We start from the raw sequence: 13,561 nt of genomic DNA on the forward strand, positions 1-13,561 counted from the left end.
TTAAATAATCTCTAAAACACTTGGTGAAATATAGTTTAAGCTTAAATATGTTCTCTTGAAGTTTTAGATATAGCATGTTAATCAAGAGTTTAAATGCCTTGCTTGCAAACTTTGTTTGGTTGTTTTGCTCAGACATTGTAATTAAGATTGACACCTAAATTCAATGGGTAGGCGGAGTAACAGTCTGTTTACTTTATACAAAGGTCTGATTGGTCAATGAATATCAAAATTGTTTCCAGTAAGGCACTTGAAAGATAAAAAGAAGCATGGGCTAAAGGGGGTACAGGAAAGGTAAAGTTAACAAATTTGGAAATGGATTAAAAACGTAAAGCATGAGCAGTTTTAATGTCATATTTTAATTCAAACTATTTTTAATCCATTTCAAAACTATTAGTTTGAATTAAAATATGACAGAAATGAGTGGCTCTCAATGCTCTAAGGGTCAATGCAGTAGTCGTTATAAAGGGAATATGACCATCAATATTATAAAGGCACTCTTCGACAATTACAATAATTGTATATTTACTAACTTTTATTTAAAATAAAAATAGTTACACAATTTATAAAACTCATTCTCATATTTGCTTAGTGCATTACAATTTGACAATAATGCAGTAAGAAATGAAACCATATTCTTGCCACATTACTAATTATTTGATATACAAGAAAATTAATGCTTCCCAGTTCCCATTTCAATTTTTATGACGATAGAGTTCTTTAAATATTTTAGTGAGAAATGAAAACTATGTTTTCGTCATTACGATCCAAAAAGAAGCGAGAAATCCGAAACCAGTCAAAACTTTAAAAATTATTTGCCTACAGCAGTTTATATTTTTTTTTTGGGGGGGGGGGGGGGGGGTGTAGCATTTTTATGGGTAGAAAGATGAAGGGGAAACAGTGAACAATTCAAATTAATTTTTTTTATGATTCTACATAAAAAGCAAAAATAACTAAAAAAAAAAAACCACACACAAACTTAAACAAAATAATCAATGCTCATTCAGTAATATCTCTTTTATCTTCTGGTGTAAATTGTTTTGATAATATAACAAGAGTGCACACGCTGAAATTTCTCACCTACTATACTGACTATTGATTTTATGTTGATAGTCCTACATATAAAGTTTTACTACAAGTATCACATTAACATTTATGATCCAAGAAAATGAGGTCAAGGTCAGATAAACCAAGCCGGAAATACATGTACACCTTTAATACAATCCATCCATACACAGAAGGGGGCCTCGGTGGCCGAGTGATCTAAGTAGTTACTACTGTAATCACTAGCCAGTCAACACTGAGGTTGTGTGAGTTTGAACTCCGCTCGTGTGGGTGCACTCGACTCCAATCTTAATTGACTAGGATTGTCAGTTTTCCTTTCAAAGGTCGGTGGTTTTCTCCGAGCACTCCGGCTTCCTCCACCAATAAAAACTGGCCGCCACGAAATAGCCCAAAAGCGGTGCTTAAAAGTGGCGTTAAAACACCAAAAATCAAATCAAATCCATACACAGAATATAGATAACCTATTGCTTATAGTATAAAAGAAACAGACCAAACCATGGAAATTCTGTACTGACCAATGGACCATGAAAATTAAGTCAAGGTCATTTGAACCCTGCCAGACAGACATGTACACCTTAAAATCATTCCATGCATCAAATATAGTTGACAGGATAGCTAACAGGATTTTATGTATGCTTTATTTTATCACCTTGCACTTTCCCCGTGAGTTGAACTTGACTGGTTTTCTACAACAGTTTGTTCAAATTTTTGACCAGTTTAACAATTTGTTTTGATAAAACAAATTGCAATTTGGTCAGAATTTTGAGTAAACTGCAATAAGTGAAGAGCAACACTTACAGTCAAGTCACAGTAATAATTACTTGGTAGGGATAAAAAATATAAGAAAAGATGTTTAAGCATATTTACTTGGCTATGGTATTTTGAAACCCCTAACATGGAAAATTGAACCGCTCTATAGAGTATAGTCCTCAGATTTTCAAATTGTCAAAGCTATTTCAACTATGTAATATAGTAATGATACATTAATGAGTACATGGTAAGGTTTAAACATGCAAGAAAATATTTTAAAACATTTTTTCTCAGCCATGATATTTTGAAACCTCTACCATGGAAGAGACCCTATATAGACATCAGATTTTCAAATTATAATAGATATTCAAACTTATTTATATAGATATAATGCTTTAATAAGTATTTGCTAGGGATATAGAATTTAGAATGGAAACGGGGAATATATAACATGTAAGAAAACCTGATATTTTGAACCCCCTCCCTCTATAGACCTCAGGTTTTCAAATTGTCATAGCTATTCAAACTATGTTATATCGTTATAATGCATTAACAATTATTTGGTATGAATAAAACATGTTAGAAAAGATGCTTAGACATTTTACATATCCATGGTATTTTGAACCCCATCTATAGAACTCGGATTTTCAAATTGTCATAGCTATTCAAACTGCTTTATATAGTTTTAATGCTTTAATAAGTATTTGGCAGGGAAATAACATGTAAGAAAATATTTATAAACATTTTTACTCAGCCATGTTATTTTGGATCATTTTGATTCCTCTACCATCGAAAATTGAACACACACCCCTATATACCCCAGATTTCCAAATTTGCATAGCTATTCAAACGATGCTATATAATAATAATGCATTAAGTATTTTGCATGAATAAAACATCCTAAATGTTATTAAAACATTCCACTTAGCCATGGTATTTTGAACCCCGGTCTAATATGGCTCACCTGGCATTGGCTTCATTTAATGGATAAGAGGTCTGAGTTAAGGTTTCTGGAATGAATGTAAGGTGTACATGTCTGTCAGGCAGGGTTCATCTGAACTTTACCTCATTTGTCGATTCATTGGTCAACGTAAAGTTTTTATGGTAAGGTCCGAACTACTGGTATATTTGGTGTATGGAAAGACTAAGATGTATATGTTTCTGACTCAAGATTCATTGGTCAACGCATAAAATTTAGTGGTGAAATAGAAAATTTAGGGTCAATGATACAGAAACCAAAGAACTGATAAATCAAAAAGTCAACATACAGTTTTCAACAATAGACAAGCTTCTATACAATCTGTCAAGGTTTAAACCACCCCATCTAGAAAAATGAATAAAGTGTACCCCTTTCTAGGAGTTTGGTCTACAATGCAATCACCCTATCAGTCTATCCATTTGTTATCTTTTTGTCCCAACAAACACTTTTGTCACTTTTTTCTCAGAAACTACTGAACCTCTAATTTGGACAGCAGATCGACAGTGATCAGTGGTAAAGAATACTAATGAGCAGAAGGACATTATATAATAAAATGCTTCGCTGAGTGCAGCCTGATACGACCGCAGAGGTCGAACCCTGAACAGTTGGGGCAAATTTGGACACAATATTCAAGCTTGATACTGCCAAATTTTTGACATAATATAGGTTTCTGACACAAAATAAATGTGGTCAAAGATCTTATAAATTCATTGTGCAATACTGTGCAATTGAAGATTTCTTCTTGAAACTTTTCAAAAATTTGAAATTTAAAAAAATTTGATATTTGGATCCCTTAAAAAATTGGGAAAAATATTCCCCCCCCCCCCCCTTGGAGCAATAACCCCAAAACTCAATCCCAGCCTTTCCTTTGTAGTATGGATCCTTGTAGTACAATTTCAGAGCGATCCATACACTTACACACAAGTGATTGTCTGGAAACTAGAAAAATGTTTGTTTTTGGCCTTTTTTGGCCCCTAATTCCTACATGTTTGGGGCAATTAATCCCAAACTCAATCCCAGCCTTCCCTTTGTTATATGGAACCTTGTGGTACAATGTCAGAGAGATCCATACACTTAAACACAAGTTATTGTCTGGAAACTAGAAAAATGCTTGTTTTTGGCCCCTTTTTGGCCCTTAATTCCTAAACTGTTGGCCCCTATAACCCCTACCATGAATCCCAACCTTCTACTTGTGGTATTAAACTTTGTAGTACAATTTCAGAGCAATCGAAATATTTATACACAAGTTATTATCCTGAAACTAGAAAAATGCTTGTTTTGGGCCCCTTTTGGGGCCCTTAATTCCTAAACGGTTGGGACCATCATCCCCAAAATCAATCCCAACCTTCCTTTTGTGGTATTGAACCTTCTCAAAAAATTTCATAGAGATCCATTCACTTAAACTAAAGTTATTGTCCGGAAACCAATGCGTCTTCGGACGACGACGCAGACGACGACATCATACCATTATACGATCCCAAAAAAATTTTTGCGGTCGTATAAAAAGAAGGAGGTGTGGTATGATTGCCAATGAGACCAGTATCCAAAAGAATTCAAATGAAGTGGATGTAAGCAATCATAGGCCACCGTACGGCATTCAACAATGAGCGACAGGAAAAATGTGAACCAATTCAAACAAGAAAACTTATGGCCTAATTTATAACAAAACAATTTTACGAAAAACAAATATGTGACAGAGATAAACCAACGATGTCCAACCACTGAACCATGGAACCTGACTTGTGACAAGTACATAAAGAATATGGTGGGGAGAGACGTGTTTTATGAGCGCTCAACCATCTCCTAACCTGGGACAGTAGTTTAACAGCACAACATTACAACAACTTGTAAAAGTCAGTTGCAATTGGCTCAACTCAAAAGATCAGTACAAGGGACAAAAAACTAACATAAAAACAAACAACACAAAGCACCAAAATAAGAGTACAATTACAACTAATATTAAGGGAACGACCATTTAGGGGGGGGGGGGGGGGGGGGGGGGTAATGAAAAGAAAATTTCTGATCCCCAATTTGATGAAAAAAAAATATTGTGGTCAAGCAGACGACAAAACAAAATATTCTTAATCCAGATTTCCCCCATACCTTATAGTTAAATTTTGAAAAAAAATAATTTGATTGATAGTGTCGAAAAAATAAAAAAAAAAGTTTGTGCATTGCGTAAAAAAAAATTCTGACTGCGACAAAAAACCATTACCCCCCCCCCCCCCCTTAAAGTTAAATGGTTGCTCCCTAAACAAATCATGATCTCCAATCTTGACTTAAGTATCCATCAGTACAGTAACACATCAAACAGATTTAGTGTAAAGACGTCATAAACAGTCTGAAAAACCTTGTGCAATGCCATAATATAAGTAAACAGTATCAACAGGTTTAAAGTTCTATATCTAGTTATGTTTTTTTATTGTGTACACATTTGTGAAATTACCATTTTTACTTTTTGACAGGACCTTTGGAGCAGTACACTTTCAAGGGTATACTTACTATAGTAATACAATTGTACAGTGGGCACGACACATGTTCCTGATATAATCCTCAACTAATAAGCTCCAAGTTTCGAATGACAAATGCCAATTATATATTAAATGTTCTGGGGGCATTAAAACCACATTAGTACCTACTATGAACAGTTAAACTAGTGGTATCTCAAACTATTTTTAATTACAGCTGATGTTTTCGTCACTAGAAAAATCATTATTGCTCCATGCATGCCATCCAATAAGAATTTAATAAAAACCTTTATAGGGGTCTTCAAATGATCATTTCTATTTGACATTGTAATTTCAGAGCATAAAAATTTGAAAATTGATGAATAAGATTTTATAGTAATATTAAAATAAGATTCTAATGAGACAATTTTCCACCAGAGACCAAATGATGCAGAAGTAATAAAAAATATCTATATATTCGTATATGCACAATTCACAATCATTTCATACACATAATATAGTTGACTATAATATATATACTAGTATATAACTGCTTATATTATCAGGTAAACAGATAAAACTTGAAATTGTCCGATGAACCATGAAAACCATGTCAAGGTCTGATGAAACCTGCGAGACGGACATGTTCATCTTACAATTATTCCATTCACCAAATGTAGTTGACCTATTACTTATAGTATTTGTAATACGGACTTGACCATGAAACCTTAACCTTGATCACTGATCCATGAATAGAGGTCGAGGTCAGGTGAACCCTGACTGACAGACATGAAAACCTTGCAAGGATACCATAAACCTAATATAGTTATCTTATTACTCGTAAGTGAGTATTTCACATGACAAAAAATAACTACTTATATACATTTTTTTCAAGCAGTTGCTGGACAATGAAAATGATGTCAAATACAATAGATATATGAAAGACCCCCAACTTTGTTACAAAAGGCATCTGCATACAAGGTGCAAACCATCCAGATCTTCTATCTTCTGATGTAAAAAGCATTACACAAATAGTTTACAAGGACTAGTAATCCCTTTCTGGCATTCTGCATCTTTTGCTGTCACAGGCGAGACAAAAATTATAAATAATGGAGAATAACTCAGAATTTCTTTGACTGTTTTCAGTCGTAATGGCATCTTTTCAATATTGTCTTGCTTATCATTTTTGCTGTACATCTCGAAATAGTTTTATTTTAAATATGGTTGACCTATTTCTTATACCGGTAGTATCTGAGAAAATAGACAACCGAAACATTAACAAATGAACCATGGTAGTCACGAGGTCAAGGCAAGATGGATCCTGCAAGACATACATTTTCATTTAACAATCATTCCATATACCAAATATAGTTGAAAACTTTCATAACTTAAAAACCTACCAATGAACCATGAAAACGAAGTCAAGGTCAGATAAAACCTGTCAGACAGACAGGTACTCCTTACTGTTACTGGCTTACAATCATCCCATACACCAAATATAGTGGCCCCATTGCTAAAATATGAGAAGCAGAACAAACCACAAAAACCTAACATAGACCAATGAAAATGAGGTCAGATGAAGCATGCCAGTCAGTCATGTACACCTTGAAATCATTCCATACACCAAATATAGTTTACCTATTGCTAATAGTATCGGACATATGGAATGGACCTCTGATCCATGAAATGAGATCAAGGTAAGAGGACATGTAGACCTTGCAAGGATCCCATACACCAAATATTAACAAGAGGCTCTCAAGAGCCTGAATCGCTCACCTGTTATTTTTTTTGCTTAAATCTTTCATCAATGATTATTTTTGCTTTTTACCCATATGTTCCATTTTAGCCATATTGTCTATGTTTCTTGACGTACAAGGAAATGAAATACAAAATTTATACTAGATTCATTTGAGAAGATTTTTAAAGTTAAAAAAAACATAAAACAACTTGTGTAAAATTGTCCTCAAAGGGCAATAACTCCTTAAGGGGTCAATTGACAATTTTGGTCATATAAACTTTTTTGTAGATCTTACTTTGCTGAACATTTTTGCTGTTTACAGTTTATTTTTATCTTCAATAATATTCAAGAGAATAACCAAAAACTGCAAAATTTCCTTAAAACAACCAATTTAGTGATAGCAACCCAACAATGGGTTGTTCGGTGTGTCTGAAAATTTCAGGGCTGATAAATCTTGACCTTTTGAACAATTTTACCCCATGTCAGATTTGCTCTAAATGCTATAGTTTCTGAGATATAAGCCAAAAACTGCATTTCATCCCTATGTTCTATGTTTAGCCATGGCGGCCATGTTTGTTGATGGATCAAAATTTCAGATACAATTCATAAACTAGATTCCTAAAGGAACATTCATTCAAAGTTAAGAAGTATTAGGCACAATAGTTTCAGAAGAGAAGATTTTTAAATGTTAGCAAACTTGATGAACACATTTCGTAAAATTGTCTTTAAAGGGCTATAACTCCTTAAGGGGTCAATTGACAAATTTGGTCATTTAATTTTTCTGTAGATCTTACTTTGCTGAACATTATTGCTGTTTACAGTTTATATCTATCTATAATAATATTCAAGATAATAAAAAATAAAATGCTCCGCAGGGCGCAGCTTGATACGACCGCAGAGGTCGAACCCTGAACAGTTGGGGCAAGTATGGACACAACATTCAAGCTTGATACAGCTCTGAATTTGGATTGTGATTAAATATTTGACACAGCATAGGTTTCTGACACAGAATGAATGTGGTCTAAGAACTTAAAAATTTTAAATTGGACATTCACCTATTATGGTCCAATATCCAAAATCTAAATACATGGTTAGATTCAGCATATCAAAGAACCCCAAGAATTCAATTTTTGATGAAATCAAACAAAGTTTAATTTTGGACCCTTTTGACCTCAATGTGGACAAAGTTGATAACGGGGCCCAAAAATCTAAATACATGGTTAGATTCAGCATATCAAAGAACCCCATATATTCAATTTTTGTTGAAATCAAACAAAGTTTAATTTTGGACCCCGATTTGGACCAACTTGAAAACTGGGCCCATAATCAAAAATCTAGATACATGTTTAGATTCAGCATATCAAAGAACACTAAAAATTCAATTTTTGTTAAAATCAAACTAAGTTTAATTTTGGACCCTTTGGACCTTAATGTAGACCAATTTGAAAACGGAACCAAAAATTAAGAATCTAAATACACGGTTAGATTCGGCATATCAAAGAACCCCAATAATTCAATTTTTGATGAAATCAAACAAAGTTAAATTTTTGACCCTTTGGACCTCAATGTGGACCAATTTAAAAACAGGGCCCAAAATCCAAAAACTTAATACACGGTTATATTCAGCATATTAAAGAACCCCAAGAATTCAAGAATAAAACCCCATTGAAATTGATCAAGAAATAAGCAATTTATAAGAAGTATCTTCTTTTGCACAATACTGTGCAATTGAATATTTCTTGCTATTGCGCAATACTGTACAATTGACAATTTCTTGCTATTGCGCAATATTGTGCTATTGGATATTTCTTGCTATTGGGCAATACTGTGCAATTGAAGATTTCTTGCTATTGCGCAATACTGTGCAATTGAAGATTTCTTGCTATTGTGCAATACTGTGCAATTGAAAATTTCTTGCTATTGCACAATACTTATTATATAAAAATTTACTCATCCTGTTTGGTGTGTATCTCCTACCATATCATTATTATTTACTTTTAAATATAAATCAGAAATAACCAACTTAAAATGGAAAATTTTAAAAGAAAAAAAAAGGAAAAAAAGAAAAAAAAAGAAAAAAAAAAAAAAATCCCCCCCCCAAATTTTTTGAACCCCCTTATGATTCATCACCCCCAAACTCAATCCCAGCCTTCCCTTTGTGGTATGGTACCTTGCAGTACAATTTCAGAGAGATCCATAAACTTGAACACAAGTTATTGTCTTGAAACTAGAAAAATGCTTATTTTTGGCCCCTAATTCCTAAAATTTTGAGGCAATTACCCCCAAAATCAATTACAGCCTTCCCTTTGTGATATGGAACCTTGTGGTACAATGTCAGAGAGATCCATACACTTACACACAAGTTATTGTCTGAAAGTTACAAAAATGCTTATTTTTGGCCCCTAATTCCTTAACTGTTGGTACCATAACCCCCAAAATCAATCCCAACCTTCCTTTCGTGGTATTGAACCTTATGGTAAAATTTCATGGAGATCCATTCACTTAAACTAAAGTTAGAGTGCGAAAACCAATGTGTCTTCGGACGACGCCGGACGACGCCAACGTCATTCCAATATACGACCAAAAAATTTTTAATTTTTGTGGTTGTATAAAAACTGCAAAATTTCCTCAAAACTACCAATTTAGTGGCAGCAACCCAACAATGGGTTGTTCGATTTGTCTGAAAATTTCAGGGCTGATAGATGTTGACCAATTGAACAATTTTTTACCCATGTCAGATTTGCTCTAAAAGCTTTAGTCTTGGAGATATAAGCCAAAAACTGCATTTGACCCCTATGTTCTATTTTTAGCCATGGCGGCCATGTTTATCGATGGATTAAAACTTCAGATACAATTCATAAACTAGATATCCTAAGGAACATTTAGATGAAGTTTGAAGGTATTTGGCCCAGTAGTTTCAGAGGAGAAGATTTTTAAATGTTAGCAAACTTGATGAACAAATTGTGTAAAATTGTCTTTAAAGGGCAATAACTCCTTAAGGGGTCAATTGACAATTTTGGTCATATAAACTTTTTTTGTAAATCTTACTTTGCTGAACATTATTGCTGTTTACAGTTTATATCTATCTATAATAATATTCAAGATAATAACAAAAAAACTGCAAAATTTCCTTTAAACTACCAATTTAGTGGCAGCAACCCAACAATGAGTTGTTCGATTCGTCTGAAAATTTCAGGGGTGATAGATCTTGACCAATTGAACAATTTTACCCCATGTCAGATTTGCTCTTAAAAGCTTTAGTTTTTGAGATATAGGCAAAAAACTGCATTTGACCCCTATGTTCTATTTTTAGCCATGGCGGCCATGTTTGTCGATGGATCAAAACTTCGGATACAATTTATAAACTAGATACCCTAAGGAACATTTAGTTAAAGTTTGAAGGTATTTGGCCCAGTAGTTTCAGAGGAGAAGATTTTTGAAATAGTTTACGACGACAGACGACGACGGACGCCAAGTGATGGCATAAGCTCACATGGGGCCCTTTGGGCCCCGGTGAGCTAAAAAGTGAGTATTTCAAATGACAAATAAATCGTTAATGTGTCCATGGGACACAGCTGATGCCCCCGCTTGCATATAACATTATAAAGGGACCCTTTCCAAATTTGTACTTGATCTGAGTTTTGTGGTTATAAGCATTGTATATAAGTTTCATAACATTTGGTTGAGGCAAACTTCAGTAAGAGAAGGGAAACGAAAAATTCAGCAATTTTTCCATTTGTAAAGGGGCACAACTCTATTACAGTAAAAGTGATGCCACCAACATTCAAACTTGATCTGTGTTTTGTGGTAATCAGCATTCTGCATAAATCTCATATCGTTTGGTTGAGGCAAACTAAAGTTCAAGAACAGAACAAAAAAATGCAGCAATTTTTCCATTTGAAAAGGGGCATAACTCTAGAACGGTAAAAGTGACGCCACCAACATTCAAACTTGATCTGTGTTTTATGGTAATCAGCATTGTGTATAAGTTTCATAACGTTTAGTTGAGGCAAACTGAAGAAGAACAGAAACGAAAAATTCAGCAATTTTTCCTTTTGTAAAGGGCATAACTCTAGAACGGTAAAAGTGATGCCACCCAAACTCAAACTTGATCTGTGTTTTGTGTAAAAATTTCGTAGTATTTGGTTGAGGCAATCTGTGTTTTGTGGTAATAAGCATTGTGTAAAAGTTTCATAGTATTTGGTTGAGGCAAACTAAAGTTGGAGAACGGAAACCAATTTTGGGACATACGGACGAACCGACTTACAATGGTAAAACTTAATGCCCCTCCGCTAGGTTGGGGGCATAAAAAACTAAACATTTTATTCAACTTAGTAAAACATATGCCATTTTGATATTCTCTTTTCTTTAATACATTCAATTTGGACATGTTGACTTTTTTTGCAAATGTAATTTTGTTGATCTTGTTTGCTTTTTTTAAAAGTTTATCCCCAAACTCCAGACCTATATTTTTGACTAAAATGCAAAAAGGATAGAAATCACCATTCAAGAGAAATAACTTGTTTAAGAAGTCGGTTAATTTCAAAGGACTGATTTGTAGATCCTATTTGCTGTATACTGTTTCTCTCCTATCTTTGTATTTTAGTATATAATTCATAAAATGGATAAATTGACAAAATCATGATTAGAAAAAATCTTGTTTTATAGGGAAACACCTTGAGCCATCTATTGGTTTCTGTGATATAGGCATTTCTATGGATCTTGTATTGCTGTTTAAAAGTTTTAGAGATAATTGGCAATAAATTGCTTCGCCGAGCGCAGAGGTCCAACCCTGAACAGTTGGGGCAAAAATGGACACAATATTCGTGCTTGATACAGGTCTGAATTTGGATTGTAATTAAATATTTGACTCATAATAGGTTTCTGACACAGAATAACTGTAGTCAAAGAACTTAGAATTGGTAATATATGAATTTATATTCAATTTTTTGCTTTTGTGCAATACACTATGCTGTTGCGAATTAACCCCCTTACCCCCCCCCCCCCCCCTCTCCCCTTTTTTTTGCATAAAAAAAAAAAAAAATATTTGAAGAAATTTTCTTTTTAATTTCTGAAATCTGAAATGAGAAAAAATTGTCCCCCCCCCCCCCTTTTTTCCAAAAATTCTTTCCCTCAAGATATGGTCATAATCTCAATTCAAATTTCCAATGGAGTTTGCAACCATAATTACCCATTTAAATACATCATAAAAGTCTTAAAATAGAAAATGACATACATAATCATGGCTAAAATTTATATTCCTTAATCAGCGTTTTTAAATAGTAACATCTAAAAATATATTGACAGCTAATCACCTCAAGACTATACAACATTTCTTAATACATAATTTAAAAGCAGTGTAAGGGTGTTAATTCAAACATAACAGTGTACTTTTTTTTTTATTAATACTCAAAATTGACAACACTTCAAATGGTCTGCAATTTTATTTGCTATGGTCTACATGTTTCGCCTGAAAGGCTGGCGTCATCAGGACAATTTTCATACAGAAATTAATTACTGAAGTACTCAAAGTGGTACATTGAATTTGTCGTTGTCAAGGTGAGAGAAACAATGAAAAGTGAAAGTAGCAATAAAGAGTTATAAATAGATAAGATAAATATAGAAAAATTAAGTTATTTTTTAATTGTCCATTAACCAGGAAACCCTTGTTTTTCCCCTAATTCCTAAACAGTTTGAGCCATAACCCCCAAGCCAATCCTAACCATCCCTTTGTGGTATGGAAACTTGTGGTATAATTTCAGACAGATCCATATACCGTTCCACAAGTTATTGTCTGGAAACTAACAAAATGCTTATCTGGGCCCCTTTTTGGCCCCTAATTCCTAAACTGTTAGGACTATAACCCCCAAAATCAATCCCAACCTTCCTTTTGTGGTTATAAACCTTGTGTTAAAATCTCATAGATTTCTATTTACATATGTAGGACTCTAAAGTGCGATGGTCACGCTAAAGTGCGATGGTCTACGCTAAAGTACGATGGTTTCTCACGCTAAAGTGCAATGATTGCTAGTTTGCTAAAGTATGATGGTATAGCACTCTAAAGTGTGATGGAACAATAGGGTAAGGTTCGAGGGCTTAAAACATTCAGTAAAGTGCATGGATGTTAAAAACAAGTATTTTTGCAAAAGCTCGTATGCTAAGGTATAACATATGTAATAGGCTTTGATTGACCGGTAGGCTAAAGTGATTGTTTCTAAATTTAGAAGACAGACCACATAATCATTGCTAAAAAGGTAATTTATGTGTCACAAAATACTGTATTTCTTGTTAAATGATTTTTTAACAATTTCTTTCGTATTAAATATTTGGATAATTGGTGTAGCTTGCCCCTCACAAAGTCTATCAATAACTTTACAGTCGTCATTGTAAATTACAAATACAAAATGTGTTCATTGTCGGAATAAGTAAGTTAGCATTTATTGAAACAAGGCTTCAAGCTTAAATGCGAGAAAAATGCGATATTCGCCGAGATTTCTCCTTTTTCACAAATACATGTCATATTTTCCTACACTGAACAAGCTATGTTTTAGCCGACAATTTATAATTTACGCTTTAAAAAACATG

This window comes from Mytilus californianus, unplaced genomic scaffold (assembly GCF_021869535.1).
Source record: "Mytilus californianus isolate M0D057914Y unplaced genomic scaffold, xbMytCali1.0.p SCAF_7, whole genome shotgun sequence".
Classification (NCBI taxonomy): Eukaryota; Metazoa; Mollusca; class Bivalvia; order Mytilida; family Mytilidae; genus Mytilus; species Mytilus californianus.